Source organism: Balaenoptera musculus, chromosome 7, assembly GCF_009873245.2.
Source record: "Balaenoptera musculus isolate JJ_BM4_2016_0621 chromosome 7, mBalMus1.pri.v3, whole genome shotgun sequence".
Classification (NCBI taxonomy): domain Eukaryota; kingdom Metazoa; phylum Chordata; class Mammalia; order Artiodactyla; family Balaenopteridae; genus Balaenoptera; species Balaenoptera musculus.
In genome coordinates, this window is record NC_045791.1 from 30931282 (window position 1) to 30949094 (window position 17813).

Consider the following 17813-nt stretch of genomic DNA (forward strand, 5'->3'; position numbering starts at 1 on the left):
TGCCTCTGGATTTGCTTCACTGTTTTCTACATAGTGATACATACAGATTCTTCCAATAGCACCTTGTGGTGACCACATCATCTACTAAAAAATTTTTAAATCTAGAATTCAAAGTCCTCCATCAAACGACTTATACATCCCTAACCTCACCTATTTTTACTCTCCAATTTGGGTTTCTGACTTTTCTCCAATACACCTTTCTGACTGCACATGACTTGCTGATTTCCATCTCATCATTTTACTTGTGTTAGTCTTCCCAGATGAAATGAGCTCTCCACCCCCTCTATTCCACTGACCTAGTACTTCACCTCTTCTCTTACTTTCCACTTGTGTCACCAGTTCTCAAACCACCCACTTTCTTGTCACTGTCCCCCAAGACCTTCCAAATGTTCTGTTCCTTTTGCTCAAGGCTAAAGTTCCATCCCCTTGAAAAATAGAAAGCCACCATCTAAAACTACCAAATGATCATCTCTGCCCTCTGACCTCATAAGGAATATCATTAACATTGTTATGTAAAGAAAAGTTACTGGAATAAGCACAGCATAGTTCTATTACAACTGGCTCTATATTCAGTAATGATACAAATTTAGTCATATCCTTCATATGCCTGTGATTTATACCACAATTTTGTGATGTGAAGGTCATCCATAATGCATTTATATCCTGATCCCAAAACAACACTGACACAGGGAAAGTTTGACTGTTTCTCTGCACTAACATATAGCTCACAGACTTTTTTTTTAAGGCCATAATCCTAAAAGTGTAACAGACTTATCAAGACATTGTTTTCTTGCTCTTGTACCTTGCATCTTTGGGAATATCTCCCCTCAGCAAAACCTGTAGGAAAGACCTTAAGAGAAAAAAATTTCAACACACCACCTAGACAAAATTGAAATTGTGATGACATGTGGATTGGCCTGTTCTTCAAATCATAAGTCATCATTAGAATTGCAACAGTTTGCTGCAGCCTGTGGAACAAAAACCACATTCACAGAGAGATAGACAAGATGAAAAGGCAGAGGGCTATGCACCAGATGAAGGAACAAGATAAGACCCCAGAAAAACAACTAAATGAAGTGGAGATAGGCAACCTTCCAGAAAAAGAATTCAGATAATGATAGTGAAGATGATCCAGGACCTCAGAAAAGGAATGAAAGCAAAGATCAAGAAGATGCAAGAAATGTTTAACAAAGACCTAGAAGAATTAAAGAACAAACAAACAGAGATGAACAATACAATATCTGAAATGAAAACTACACTAGAAGGAATCAATAGCACAATAACTGAGGCAGAACGGATAAGTGACCTGGAAGAGAGAATGGTGGAATTCACTGCTGCGGAACAGAATAAAGAAAAAATAATGAAAAGAAATGAAGACAGCCTAAGAGACCTCTGGGACAACATTAAACGCAACAACATTCACATTATAGGGGTCCCAGGAGGAGAAGAGAGAGAGAAAGGACCCGAGAAAATATTTGAAGAGATTATAGTCGAAAACTTCCCTAACATGGGAAAGGAAATAGCCACCCAAGTCCAGGAAGCACAGAGAGTCCCATACAGGATAAACCCAAGGAGAAACACACCAAGACACATAGTAATCAAATTGGCAAAAATTAAAGACAAAGAAAAATTATTGAAAGCAGCAAGGGAAAAACGCCAAATAACATACAAGGGAACTCCCATAAGGTTAACAGCTGATTTCTCAGCAGAAATTCTAAAAGCCAGAAGGGAGTGGCATGATATACTTAAAGTGATGAAAGGGAAGAACCTACAACCGAGATTACTCTACCCGGCAAGGATCTCATTCAGATTCGATGGAGAAATCAAAAGCTTTACAGACAAGCAAAAGCTAAGAGCATTCAGCACCACCAAACAGCTCTACAACAAATGCTAAAGAAACTTCTCTAAGTGGGAAACATAAGAGAAGAAAAGGACCCACAAAAACAAACCCAAAACAATTAAGAAAATGGTCATAGGAACATACATATTGATAATTACCTAAAATGTGAATGGATTAAATGTTCCGACCAACAGACACAGGCTTGCTGAATGGATACAAAAACAAGACCCATATATATGCTGTCTACAAGAGACCCACTTCAGACTTAGGGACACATACAGACTGAAAGTGAGGGGATGGAAAAAGATATTCCATGCAAATGGAAATCAAAAGAAAGCTGGAGTAGCAATACTCATGTCAGATAAAATAGCCTTTAAAATAAGGAATGTTAGAAGAGACAAGGAAGGACACTACATAATGATCAAGGGGTCAATCCAAGAAGAAGATATAACAATTATATATGCACACAACATAGGAGCACCTCAATACATAAGGTAACTGCTAACAGCTATAAAAGAGGAAATCAACAGTAACACAATAATAGTGGGGGACTTTAACACCCCACTTACACCAATGGACAGATCATCCAAAATAAACATAAATAAGGAAACAGCAGCTTTAAATGACAGAATAGACCGGATAGATTTAATTGATATTTATAGGACATTCCATCCAAAAACAGCAGATTACACTTCCTTCTCAAGTGCACATGGAACATTCTCCAGGATAGATCACATCTTGGGTCACAAATCAAGCCTCAGTAAATTTAAAAAAACTGAAATCATATCAAGCATCTTTTCTGACCACAACGCTATGAGAATAGAAATGAATTACAGGGAAAAAAAATGTTAAAAACACAAACACATGGAGGCTAAACAATACGTTACTAAATAACCAAGAGATCACTGAAGAAATCAAAAAGGAAATCAAAAAATACCTAGAGACAAATGACAATGAAAAAACGATGATCCAAAACCTATGGGTTGCAGCAAAAGCAGTTCTAAGAGGGAAGTTTATAGCTATACAAGCCTACCTCAAGAAACAAGAAAAATCTCAAATAAACAATCTAACCTTACACCTAAAGGAACTAGAGAAAGAAGAACAAACAAATCCCAAAGTTAGCAGAAGGAAAGAAATCATAAAGATCAGAGCAGAAATCAGTGGAATAGAAACAGAGAAAACAATAGCAAATATCAAAAAAACTAAAAGCTGGTTCTTTGAGAAGATAAACAAAATTGATAAACCATTAGCCAGACTCATCAAGAAAAAGAGGGAGGGGACTCAAATCAATAAAATTAGAAATGAAAAAGGAGAACTTACAACAGACATTGCAGAAATACAAAGCATCCTAAGAGACTATTACAAAAAACTCAGTGACAACAAAATGGACAACCTGGAAGAAATGGACAAATTCTTAGACAGGTATAACCTTCCAAGACTGAACCAGGAAGAAATAGAGAATAGGAACAGACCAATCACAAGTAATGAAATTAAAACTGTGATTAAAAATCTTCCAACAAACAAAAGTCCAGGACCAGATGGCTTCACAGGCGAATTCTATCAAACATTTAGAGAAGAGCTAACACCCAACCTTCTCAAACTCTTCCAAAAAATGGCAGAGGAAGGAAGACTCCCAAACTCATTCCATGAGACCACCATCACCCTGATACCAAAACCAGACAAAGACACTACAAAAAAAGAAAATTACAGACCAATATTACAGATGAATATAGATGCAAAAATCCTCAACAAAATACTAGCAAACAGAATCCAACAACACATTAAAAGGATCATACACCACGATCAAGTGGGATTTATCCCAGGGATGCAAGGATTCTTCAATATACGCAAATCAATCAATGTGATACACCATATTAACAAATTATAGAATAAAAACCATATGATCATCTCAATAGATGCAGAAAAAGCTTTTCACAAAATTCAACACCCATTTATGATAAAAACTGTCTAGAAAGTGGGCATAGAGGGAACCTACCTCAACATAATAAAGGCCAAATATGACAAACCCACAGCAAATATCATTCTCAATGGTGAAAAACTGAAAGCATTTCCTCTAACATCAGGAACAAGACAAGGATATACACTCTCACCACTATTATTCAACATAGCTTTGGAAGTCCTGGCCACGGCAATCAGAGAAGAAAAAGAAATAAAAGGAATACAAATTGGAAAAGAAGAAGTAAAGCTGCCACTGTTTGCAGATGACATGATACTATACATAGAGGATCCTAAAAACGCCACCAGGAAACTACTAGAGCTAATCTATGAATTTGGTAAAGTTGCAGGATACAAAATTAATGCACAGAAATCTCTTGCATTCCTAGACACTAATGATGAAAAATCTGAAAGAGAAATTAAGGAAACACTCCCATTTACCACTGCAACAAAAAGAATAAAATACCTAGGAATAAACCTACCTAGGGAGACAAAAGACCTGTATGCAGAAAACTATAAGACACTGATGAAAGAAATTAAAGATGATACCAACAGATGGAGAGATATACCATGTTCTTTGATTGGAAGAATCAACATTGTGAAAACGACTATACTACCCAAAGCAATCTACAGATTCAATGCAACCCCTATCAAATTACCAATGGCATTTTTTACGGAACTAGAACAAAAAATCTTAAAATTTGTATGGAGACACAAAAGACCCCGAATAGCCAAAGGAGTCTTGAGGGAAAAAAATGGAGCTGGAGGAATCAGACTCCTTGCCTTCAGACTATACTACAAAGCTACAGTAATCAAGACAATGTGGTACTGGCACAAAAACAGAAACATAGATCAATGGAATAATATAGAAAGCCCAGAGATAAACCCACACACCTATGGTCAACTAATCTATGACAAAGGAGGCAAGGATATACAAAGGGCAAATGACAGTCTCTTCAATAAGTGGTGCTGGGAAAACTGGACAGCTACATGTAAAAGAATGAAATTAGAACACTCCCTAACACCATACACAAAAATAAACTCAAAATGGATTAAATACCTAAATGTAAGACCGGACACTATAAAATTCTTAGTGGAAAACATAGGAAGAACACTCTTTAACATAAATTACAGCAAGATCTTTTTTGATCCACCTCCTAGAGTAATGGAAATAAAAACAAAAATAAACTAATGGGACCTAATGAAACTTCAAAGCTTTTGTACAGCAAAGGAAACCATAAACAAGATGAAAAGACAACCCTCAGAATCGGAGAAAATATTTGCAAATGAATCAATGGACAAATGATTAATCTCCAAAATATATAAACAGCTCATGCAGCTCAATATTAAAGAAACAACCAAATCCAAAAATGCACAGAAAACCTAAACAGACATTTCTCCAAAGAAGACATACAGATGGCCAAGAAGCACATGAAAAGCTGCTCAACATCACTAATTATTAGAGAAATGCAAATCAAAACTACAATGAGGTATCACCTCACAACAGTTAGAATGGGCATCATCAGAAAATGTACAAACAACAAATGCTGGAGAGGGAGTGGAGAAAAGGGAACCCTCTTGCACTGCTGGAGGGAATGTAAATTGATAAAGCCACTATGCAGAACAGTATGGAGGTTCCTTAAAAAACTAAAAATAGAATTACCATGTGATCCAGCAATCCCACGACTGGGCATATACCCAGAGAAAACCATAACTCAAAAAGACACATGCACCCCAATGTTCATTGCAGCACTATTTACAATAGCCCGGTCATGGAAGAAACCTAAATGCCCATCGACAGACGAATGGCTAAAGAAGTTGTGGTACATATATACAATGGAATATTATTCAGCTATAAAAAGGAATAAAATTGAGTCATTTGTTGAGACGTGGATGGATCTAGACACTGTCATACAGAGTGAAGTAAGTCAGAAAGAGAAAAACAAATATTGTATATTAACGCATGTATGGGGAACCTAGAAAAATGGTACAGATGAACCGGTTTGCAGGGCTGGAGTTGAGACACAGATGTAGAGAACAAATATATGGACACCAAGGGGGGAAAGACACGGGGAGGTGGGGATGGTGGTGTGCTGAATTGGGTGATTGGGATTAGCATGTATACACTGATGTGTATAAAATTGATGACTAATAAGAACCTGCTGTATAAAAAAATAAATAAAATATAATTCAAACATTTAAAAAAAAATTGCAACAGTTTGTCTAGCTACTCACTAAAGAAATACCGCCACTCAGGCTAGATGCTAAATGAAAGAAAATTTAATATCCTTTGAAATCACCATAATTTCAGAGCAAATATAAATGGAAAACCATAAGTTACATTGATTAATTTGAGCATGTCCACATTTTTATAGGAAGGTTTTGCTTATGAGAGAATCAAAAAAAATTTATCTTAAAGTCATGAATCAATATACATAGCATTAAATTGATTTTTTTAAGCAACAGAATTCTACAAATTGAATTTTGTTTTTAAGTATAATATTACATAAGTGTAGATCTAAATCAGGGAGAACACAAAATAAACACTGACATTTTATTTTTGTCTTAAGGACACTATTATTGACGCTCATAAAACGTCTTCTTATTTGCTTATTTTCTGCCGGTATTTTTAAAACTCACAAATTTTCAGGTTAAATTTCGCTTAGGCTTAGAAGCAGGAGCACTGAACTTTTCTTAAGCTTTTCTCTGCGAAGAAATAAGATATATTCAATGAAATAATATATTTTTTTAAAAGACACAAATGAGCTTGATAATATATTAGGGGCTCTCCAAACTATTTGTCAAAATATTTCACCCCTTTTTTCAGACCAGTAGATTAAGCTACACAAGTAATTATTTAACTTTTTTTTTGAAGATCTCAAATAACTTTTGTAGACTTTATATAGTGCAGTAAGATGTCTTCTCTTTACAGACAGGAAAAAGCATTATTAACCCAGAGTACTGAAATAAGTCATTGGATGATCTGAGTTTATCTGTTTTGCCACAGGACTTCTAAGCAACTCTGATGTATAAAGTTTTATCCAAATACTTTAAGTATATTTCAGATCACTGGGGCATTTCAAAATAGTGAACAGGTCTCAGTGATCTCAAAATAGAGCAAGCTAGGGGCTCTAGGGTAAACAAAAGGCCTGTAGAAGAGATTAAAAAGGGGTTTAGGGATAGCGTTAAGGAAAGTCAGTGCAACACCACAGAATAGACTGCAGTTGATGCTTCTGGATCTCACTACAAGCAGTTTGGGAGTTAAAAAAAAAAACACCACCCTACATCAACACATGCACGTACACACTTCAGTACAATCAAGAGACAACATAGAGCAGTATTTCCTGAAGGCTGGCCTCTAACCATCAGAAACAAAACCACCTGTGCCACTTGTACCAAGCCTATGAAATCAGAATTTCTTTGCATGGAACCCAGGAATCAGCATATTTAAAAGCTCCCTTGGGGATTTCTAAGTAGACCAAACTTTGAAAAGCACTACAAGATACCCATGAGGATAAAATTACATAAAAATGGCCAACAGATACATGAAAAAATGATCAACATCATTAATCATCAGGGAAATGCAAATCAAAACCACAATAAGATACCACCTCACACCTTGTCAGAATGGCTACCATAAAAAAGACAAGAGTTAAGTGTTGGTGAAGATTTGGAGAAAAGGGAACCCTTGTGCACTGTTGTTGGGAATGTAAATTGGTGCAGCCACTACAGAAAACAATATGGAGGTTGCCCCCAAAAATAAAAATAGAATGATCCAGCAATCCCATTTCTGGGTATATATCCAAAGGAAATTAAAACAGAACATCAAAGAGATATCCGCACTCCCATGATCATTGCAGCATTATTCAGAATAACCAAGATATGGAAGCAACCTAATTGTTCATCAGTGGATGAATGGATAAAGAAGATGTGGTCTATATACACAATGAAGTATTATTCAGCCGTAAGGAAGAAGGAAATCCTGCCATGTGCCAAAACATGAATGGACCTTAAGGGTATTATACTAAGTGTAATAAGCCAGAGAGAGAAAGACAAATACTACACAGTATCACTTGTATGTGGAATCTAAAAAAAAAAAGAAAAGGAAAGAAAAGAAAAAGTCAAACTCATAGAAACAGAAAATAGAAAGGTATTGCCAGGAGCTATGGGGAGAGGTTGGTAAAGGGTATAAAGCTATAGCTATAAGATGAATAAAGACTGAGGATCTAGTGTACAACATGGTGACCATAGTTGACAACACTGTATTGTACAGTTGATCCTTGAATAAAGCTGGGGTTGGGGCACCCACCCTTTGCACATTTGGAAATCTGAGTATAACTTATAGCTGGCCCTCCAAGTCCACAATTCCTTGTATCCAAAGTTCCACATCCACAGATCGATCAGTACTGTAGTATTTACTATTGAAAAAAATCCTCATGTAAGCGGATCCGTGCAGTTACAAGCTGTGTTGTTCAAGGGTCAACTATATAACTGAAATTTGCTGGGAGAGTGGAACTTAAATGGTCTCACCAAAAAAAAAAAAAAAAGACGTGAGATAATGAATGTGTTAAATAACTAATTAACTAGATGGGGCGAATTCTTTCACAATGTATACGTGTGTTGAATCACCACAACATACATTTTGAATATCTTACAATTGTGTATGTCAATTATACCTCAATCGGGCTGAAATTGTTTAAAAAATTTAGAAGCTCCAGCATTTGGGAAACCTGGTTTGAGTCTCAGCTCTACAACATGAAAGTGGGAACAACAGCAGTGCCTGCCTCACAGGACCATTGTGAGGATTATCCTAAATGAGATCATGCGTGTGAGGCATGAAGAGTAGGTTCTCCATAAATGGCACTGTTAATATTTTGCATCAGCTTCCTCAAATCACAAGCACACCCACAGACTGGCAGCTCCCAGGTCAGGAAAGGGATGAGAACCAGAATTCTGAGAAAGATGTTGAGACACCTGAGTTTTCTGCCGGCTGCTGCAGGTGCTGAAGCATCACCCACAGCAGCACCATTCAATTTCCTCTTTGCAAACCAAGGTTCAATTGGACATGAGTCAGGGCACGCCTACATTTACAGATTTACCACAAGTGATGGACCCCTGTGCTCCTGTGAATTAGGAATTAAGGCTGATTTACATAATGTTTAGAAAGCTCACAAACTTCGTATTTTGTCTAAAATAATTGCGATTCTCCAAGGTTTTCCCAACTGTGCCAATTTGGCTGGAGCTGTTGCTTGGATTGCCAGCCGGCATCCAGATTTCTCAGTCTAATCTTTGGCAGGATCCTCCTCATTCCAGTTTCAGGACCAAGAGATGGCAGCAGCCCAACAGCCCAAGTGCACACTCCTGCCAAATCAGCACTGGCCAGGAAAAGCCTTCAAGAATGTGAAACAAAAGAAAGTTCAGTCCCTCCCCTCAAGGCAGCACTTGACTGAGTTGGCCACCCTGCAGCTGGTCAAAGGACATCCTCCCTCCTCCAATCCAGAGGAGGCCATGACTAGAGATGCCCTTATAGGCAACATGAAGGCATAATGGAAAATGTTCCATCATGTCCTGTAACTCAGATGTTAAAAAGAAGGGGGAAGAGGTTGGGTCAAATTGGTTCATGTCATATAAAATAACACCCCTATGTATCTTGGTCATATATGCAGGGATTATGTAGGTGGCAGAGAGTGAAGTGTGGACTCTGGATTTTCTGAATAACTGATTAGTAGTTACAGTCCAACTTAATAAGTTCACTTTAAGTCCTAAAGTAACTTTCTGTGCTGCCTACCTTGATCAATAGACCATAAAATTGCCAAATCCCCACTTCACTTTATAATCTATGCTAATAAATATAACGTGCTAATAAATATAACAGTAACAGCAGAGCCAGTAAACTTCACAATTCTGAGCATAATTATTTTATACTGTCACTTTCAAACATCAGAATATTAAAGATATAGATGTTTAGCCATTGGAGTTATATTAGAGAATATCTTGATCCAGATAATAGCAATATATTCAGGAAAAGTGAAAACCAGTAAAAGCACCATCAAACGTGGAACTCACCTATAATCAGAATACTTGGGCTTCCCTGGTGGCGCAGTGGTTGAGAGTCTGCCTGCCAATGCAGGGAACACGGGTTCGAGCCCTGGTCTGGGAAGATCCCACATGCCGCGGAGCAACTAGGCCCGTGAGCCACAACTACTGAGCCTGCGCGCCTGGAGCCTGTGCTCTGCAACAAGAGAGGCCGCGATAGTGAGAGGCCCGTGCATCGTGATGAAGAGTGGCCCCCGCTTGCCACAACTAGAGAAAGCCCTCACACAGAAACGAAGACCCAAAACACAGCCAAAAAAAAAAAAAAAAAAGAATACTTAAGTTATTATTTGCTCTTTTTTCAGAATGTTTAAGCTATTTAATCATAAATAAGAAAGAATAATATTATTTCTTTCTGTTTCATCACAATTTAAGTAATTTGGCAATTTATTAACAACTTCATTCCAAAAGGTTTTGTCCCAGGGCTATTTTCAACATTTGCCCTGAAAGGTAACATTCGATCTGTCAGCTCGAATAGTCTCAGATTTGACGAATTAGGTTATCTTGTTACAGGCCTAACAATGTTTTCTCCTGCATCTATTCTAAGACCCCTACTAATGCAGAAAAAGTCTTCTGAAACTTAACAAGGAAAAGAAGTAAGTATGAATAAATGGTTATTTCATATATGTAGCAAATTAAATACACAAAGTATGTGCAAATATTAGAGGGTAGATGTGCATATTTTTAAATGCGTGCAGGTTAATTAAAAGAGAAGAGCTATAGAAGGTAGTAAAGTTTGATTCATATCTTTGGGATTCAAGGCATGAGATGCCCTCTACTCCTATATAGTCAGAGAAGCAAATAGTGTCAGACCAGACAGACCACATCAAAGTGCTGTTGAAAACATGTAAAGCTCATTATCCTAGGGGATGTCAAAAGAACTACACAGAAAATGCAAAATTTTGTCAACGTTTTTTGTCTGCCACAATGCCAAGTAACTACCTGGACTCATTTTAGCACAGAACTGGCCAAATAACAACAGGCATTAAACACCTGAAGTGCCCTAACGAACCAGTTGCCCAGTTGCTTTGACATCATCTTAACTCAAACACAATATGTATATTTTCAATCAATTTACTTTGGATTCATTTTTATATATGAAACATGGTCAGTGTTCCATGAACACATTTTCAGAGGAAAGATTGCTATAAATACAATGTGATAATGACTGGAATGTTTCAGGGAAGGACAGGAGGAGAAAAGAAGACAAGTGCAAACTCTTATAAAATTTAAAATAAACTGTGAACTAAGACTTGGCATTTCATCATTTTTTAACCGAAATCTAATTTGTAAGTTCTGTCCTTTAAAAGAATGTTGCAAGCTTTTTCTTAAATAAATATTCAATTTGAGCTTTGAAAGAGTAATGCTTAAGACTTGCTATGACAATAAGTCAGCTTTCAAAATTTGAAAAAAAAAATGTGGGGTAATAACTACATAGGTAGGTAGGTAAGTAGGTAGATAGATGAGACACAAATTTGAGAAGTCTCATTTTAAAAATATAGATTTTGAATCTGTATCTATATTAACTTATGATTTAAACCTCTTTTTTTAAACTTTTTATTTTATATTGGAGTATAGTCGATTAACAATAGTTTGTGATAGTTTCAGGTACACAGCAAAGTGACTCAGCCATACGTATACACGTATCCATTCTCCCCTAAACCTCCCTAAACCTCTCCCTAGACTCCCTAAACCTCTTCTTTAAAAATGGATTTCAGACTTAGAAATAAAGAAAACTGTCAATAAAAAAAGAAAAAAAAATGTAAGTGATGAAGAAGAAAATACATCAATATCCTAACCTCCTAAAATAATTTCCATGATTGAGCTTTAATATTTAGTTCTGAGTTTCCTGGAAGCAAAGCAAAAAAAGGAAAAAAAATGCTATATACTTCTATTTATTATAATAAAAGAAAACATTAGCTCTTTAAGAGAAAACACTTTATCCTCAAATCAAATTTGGAAGTGATTTATTTTATTAGTTTCCATATAAGGCACAATCAAAAGACAGAAAAAATTTCACTGATGATTTTACAAAGAATCAAGAAATCAATATCTACTATATTACCACTTCTTATATTGAGCCTCAATAAAACAGATGACATAATCAAACCTAACTCATGGCTTTAATTCAATGTAACAAGACTTGAGTATTAGGAATATACATGTTCAAAGTCTGTCTCCATTAATTACTATCTGAATGATATTGTAAAAATTTCCTTAACTTTTCAGAGCCTGTTGCACCATTTGTAAAATGAAATGATAATATCTACGATGTGAATATAATTCTGGATTTTATAATTTAATAAATCATATAAAGCATCAAGTATTTTGCCTGGTAGAAAATAAAAAACTTCCTATAAACTTTCTGGTGAAAGCACAATGATAGGTAAAACTTGTAATATATTAAGAGAAAGATGAATAGAAGGTTACTTTGACTCTTCTTGAATATCATTTCACTCTGTAAGAAGCTATAAAATTGTTAGCTCAGGTTAAACCCTGAAAATTGCCTAGAGCATCAATATTCTGTTCGGCTAGCTGAAGGCAAAGATTTGAGCTTTGTTTATCTAACAAATAAACAAGTCCAGAGATTTTTGGTTGAGTTTGGGGGGCAATATTTTAAGCCTTTAACCTGCCAAAAGAAGTCTCTTGAAAATTCAGCCCAGTTTTCTATAATTATGTCAAAGCTGCACCTAATAATAAATTGGTCCCTTACTTCCTTTGTATGATATCTCTTGCAGAGTTCTCATAGGATGGCAGGAGGGCCTTGTCCAAGTGATCAAGGTAGGCTTTGGGTAATCTTAACATCATCCCAGTTCTTGGGAATGGAGACCAGGACAAAAGCTCAATTCTGTCAACACAGGCTATGGAGGAAAGAAGCTTGGTACCAATGACTCAACAAGTGGATGTTGATGCGAGGATGAGACAGTATATTTTATTAATTCCAGAGTCAATAAGTTAGTGACCACTGACAGTTTAAGTGTAAGCAAGGCACAGCCCTTCTATAGTAGAAATAAAATGCTATCCAATCTCAAAAATATAAAATCCAGTAGAGAAAACTAGACAGTAAAAGAGTCTCAGTCTACAGATAAAAAGCAAGTTATAGTGAAATGAATTTGAACTATGGAGAAAAGAAAACTGTATTCTCAACACAATGTAACTATCTTCTAGGATTTGGCCCAATATGGTCAAATCTCTGGACCTCAGTTTCTTCTGTATATTTCAGCTCATTGCAAAAGTTAAAGATGATATCCGCAAAACATCTAGTGCAGTCCTGACACATGGATGATACTTAATATTACTAGCTGAAAGATGCTAAAAGGTGATGATTTTTATCAAGAACTGAAAGACATAGTTACACAAGTAAACTAACAGGATTCGGAATGCTACTAATTCTACTTTTAGTAAAATAAGTGAACACAGTTATGGAAATCCATCCTCTTATGTCCTCACTAGAGTATAGGGAGAGGGGATTTGGAAGTATGTGAAGAAGCAGGAATCAATAATCAAAAATGAATCAATGGAAGTAGATGCCTACATAAGAGCCGTGAGTAAAAGAAATGGGCTGAGGAAGCAGGCAGTAACCTCTCTTTCCATAGGCTGGGTTATGGTAAAGTAAATATCGCTAATACCTCAGTAAGAGTTAGCTTCTGGCAAGAAGCGTTTTCCAAAAACTTTAATCTTAATTTTTTTTTTTTAATCCAGAAAACTCTCAGACTCCTAAGAATTTTTATAATGAATTTCTTACATCCAGGAAACAATTTCTGTAGCCTCTGTGAACACATGATGAGTGCGGTCAACTGGGGAGCCTTTCATTGAAAACACATTTTCAGAGATTCTCAATGCTCATTTGACTAAGAGTAGTGGAAAAAAATAATCAATGTCAATGTTGACTATATATCTTCATCTAGTCCTTTCTTCCTTGACTTTAATCCCAATAGATTTCTCTGAAGCATCAGACCTGGGGGAAAAAAACTGACATGGCCTCACACACAAAAGAACAAACCTGGCAGGCTTCTAAGGTACAGCAGCCTTAAAATATCCCTGTACTGGCAAGTTGCCTGCAAGTTTGACTGCCAAGGGAATTGCCCTGGTTGGCATTCACATCCAGTGACCTACCAGTGACAACACAGTGACAGAAGCTTGCTGGCCTGCCTATAGCTAAAGAGGTGGTTTCCATCCAGGGCATTTGTGCATTGTTAAGCAAAACCATATGGAGAAGTGTGTTTAGAGGGACTGAGGTTATTTATATTCACAATGGAATGTCCATATTGGGGTCTTAACATAGCATAGGAAATCCTCTTGTGATGCTATGCCTAAAGTCCCATTTGTTCACATAGATGAGTGAAGAGTCATTTTTACCAAAAAAAGTTATACTCAAATTCAGAACACCATGATAAATTGGATCTAAGAAAAAAGTATAAGCTATTTTGTGACAGCAGCACTTTCCATGTGTTTTATGTTAATATCCCATGCTGGCAAAGTACTTTGTCCTATTTTTTATATGATTTTTAAAAAGAAAAGTGCCCACTTTCTCTATAAGCTTTATAAAAAAAAAAGGCCTCCTCAGACTCTCCTCTCTAAGAAATTGGGTCAATGATGGAGAATGAAATATTAAAAGCACTTTAAGAGGAAAGGGAGCATAGCTATACAGATTGATGTCATGATCATTTTATTATATCTATTATTGGTTACAGTAAATGCACATACCTTGTAATAAATATATCTGAAAGAAAGACACCTAGACCTTACCTGAAACTTTATTATAGATGTGTTTATAATGTGTTTTTCCAATTATTGGAAAAGATATTGATACGAACTGACTTGCTTTCTTTTCATGAATGGTAATGAGCATATATTATTGATGATGAGCATATATTATTGCATTTTACCTATTTGTACTATCCATGCTTACCATTATCGTAACTACTCCATACAGCAAAACTTAGAGAAAAAGTGACCGGAAGATACTTCTTCACTTGGTTCTTTTATTGTAGAAGTGGCACTCCACCTACACAGAGAGTTCCTAAGAGTGGCTCTCTATCTGGGTAGAATACTCCCTAATTTTCTACACCTTAGAAGTTTTAAGTTTGTCTAAGAGGTGAGTAGAAGAGGAATAAAATATTCAAGGAATAATTCCCAAAGATAGGGGGATTTCCATCACTTTGCCTTTGCCATGTTCTTAATTGTTTTCATTAGGGATGATTTCCAATTTTTTTCTGCTCATTGAAGCCATTCATATACTTCAAGGCTGTCCCTCTTTGGAATTATAATCTATTTCATATGATGGTTATATGTATACAGACCTATCTCACCCAACTGGATTATAAACCCTCACAGAGCAGGAAACATATCTTAGTCATCTTTGTCTGGGAGTTGAATGAATCTTGTGAGGGAAGCCACAGACTGGCAGAGAGGAGAGCAAATACTTTGTGCAAGAAGAAGAGTCATATTTGCATTTGTTTGACCTTTCTTGTAGTATAATCCCAATGAGATAATTTCTGCTGATTCTGTAGTGTTTCTTATATCACTTTATTCTTTAGGAACCCTGGGTAATTAAAGCTGTAGATAAAAAATAAATGTGTTTGAGGTGCAAATTATTTAATTATTAACCTCACCTTATCTCAGTTGTGGTATAACAATAGCCACCATTTATTGAACACTTGGTACATATGAAACAGTTTCTAAGTGCTGGATATAGATTCTCATTTAAGCCTCTCTCTCTCTCTCTCTCTCTCTCTTTCTCACTCTCACTCACACATACACACACACACACAACACCCAATGGAATGGGCACTATTATTATCCCCTTTTTACAGAAGAGGAAACTGAGGATAAAAAATATAAAGTGAAAAATGGTAGAGGCAGGATTAGAATCCAGGTTTGTTGACTCCAAAATCCTATACATCAAAATAATAATAAAAAGGATAGTATTGTGATGGTTTCTAAAACTACAATAGTAAAATGCAATTTAAATATTTAACTGAACTGCTTACAATCTACCAGATGATATAAGAAATGCATAAAATAAGAGAAATAAAAAAATATTATGGGAGGTAGAATTCTTTTTGAATGGATGAATCAGAGAAGACTTCTTGAGAGAGGCAGAGATTGTAAAGAGTAAGCAATAGACCCTTGCAAAGTGGGAATCTGGGCATTCTAGGAAAATGGAACATAAATACACACAGATGCAACACTGTATGTACTTTTCAAAGTCCCTGTTTTGTTTTGGGGTTTTCGTTTGTTTTTGTTGTTTTTGTTTTTTGTTTTTGTTTTTTGCAGGAGTTTAGAGTACTTACAGGGATAGGAAGGTCTTAAACACCATGCTAAGGAATACAAATTGTATTCCATTGGTAACAAAACAGAGTAGGACCCTGTGCGGCCCTCCCAGGGTGCAAGTCCTTTCTGTGTCCCCCATTTCCTGTTTGTAGGAAATAGGCTTTATTCAGCCTCCTTGACCTTCCCTGTGTTCCAATGGTCAGATTCAAACACTTCCTAATCAGGGAAGGGAGGGTATGCAGAAAAAAGGGAGGAGCAGTTAAGAAACAATAGTGCAGCCTTGGGACAGGATCCTGGTTCCTCCTCAAGAAATATACATCACAATATCTTTGAGTTCTTCTGCAGGAACTAAGGGCCCCACCCAGGTAGCGGATGACAACTTCAGGCTGAGTACAAGATTCTAGATCACCACCCTGTTACCTCACCACCAACCAATCAGAAGAAAGTCACACACTCTGCAGCCCTCACCCCAAATTTTGCCTATTAAAAACTTCTCCCCGAAAACCACTGGGGATTTCAGGTTTTTGAACATAAGGCACCCATTCTCCTTGCTTGGCCCTGCAGTAAAACTTCCTCTGTTCCAAACTCTGATGTTTCAGTTTGTTTGGCCTCACTGTGCATTGGGCACAAGAACTTGTATTCAGTAACAGTAAAAGGGACTCACTAAGGCCAAGCTGTGCTTTAAAATAAATTCATCTGGTTCTTGTGTTACGTTGGGTTAACATTAGGAGTGGTTGAAAGAGAGGAACTCAATCCAACTCTCTAAGTAAAAATGAGAGCCTGGTTTGTAACAGAGGAATGAAAAGAAGGATTCCACCTTGCAGAAATGAATTCTGTAAGGCTAGCTATGTAGGGAGAGGGTCAATTCAAAGATAATACCAAGGTTTTGCCCTGAATAACTGGCAAATAAAATATGTGGTTTGAGAAAAAGATATTAAATTTATTTGGTATCTGTGGAACTTAAAATGCCAACCAGACACTTAGGACTATCTGACCAGTCATTGGGATTGAATCATTAGTAGATGGTCAGATGATTTGAGAATAAGGATTGTGGAAGTTATCTGGGGAGACACATCATCTTTGAAATCCAGGGAATGGATTAAATGGTGACTGATACCAACATACCTTTCCTTTCTTCATATTATTTCTATTATTATTGTGTATTGAGAGTGTTCCAAAAAACTAAGATGGGGGTCTTTTTTTTTTAAATAAACGTTTACTTATTTTAATCCAAAAAAGAAGGAAACATATAGTCCACGTTTGGATAATAAAACAGAAATACATTCTACATTCCCAATATTTAGAAAAGAAAATAAAGTGGAAGCTAGCCCATGAACTTCAAAGTTCATGAAAACATATTGAAAATCATGTCTGGAGGCAATAGGAGAAAGCGTGTTAATTGACAATTTACAGAACTCCCAGCATCAACCCACAAGTGAGGAACACTAGAGAAACAATGTGCCCTTCCACATTAATTGACTTCAGTCCTTTGAGTATACTGTCTAATGAACAGATCAGGGTGAAAGAGTGGACAGCTGGACATCAGAGAAGCATGTGATACAACTGCATGACACAAGGATTGATTTACAAGATCAAAAACATAGCTTGGGGGAAGAACTTTTGGAATGGATTACGGATTGGCTTGGGG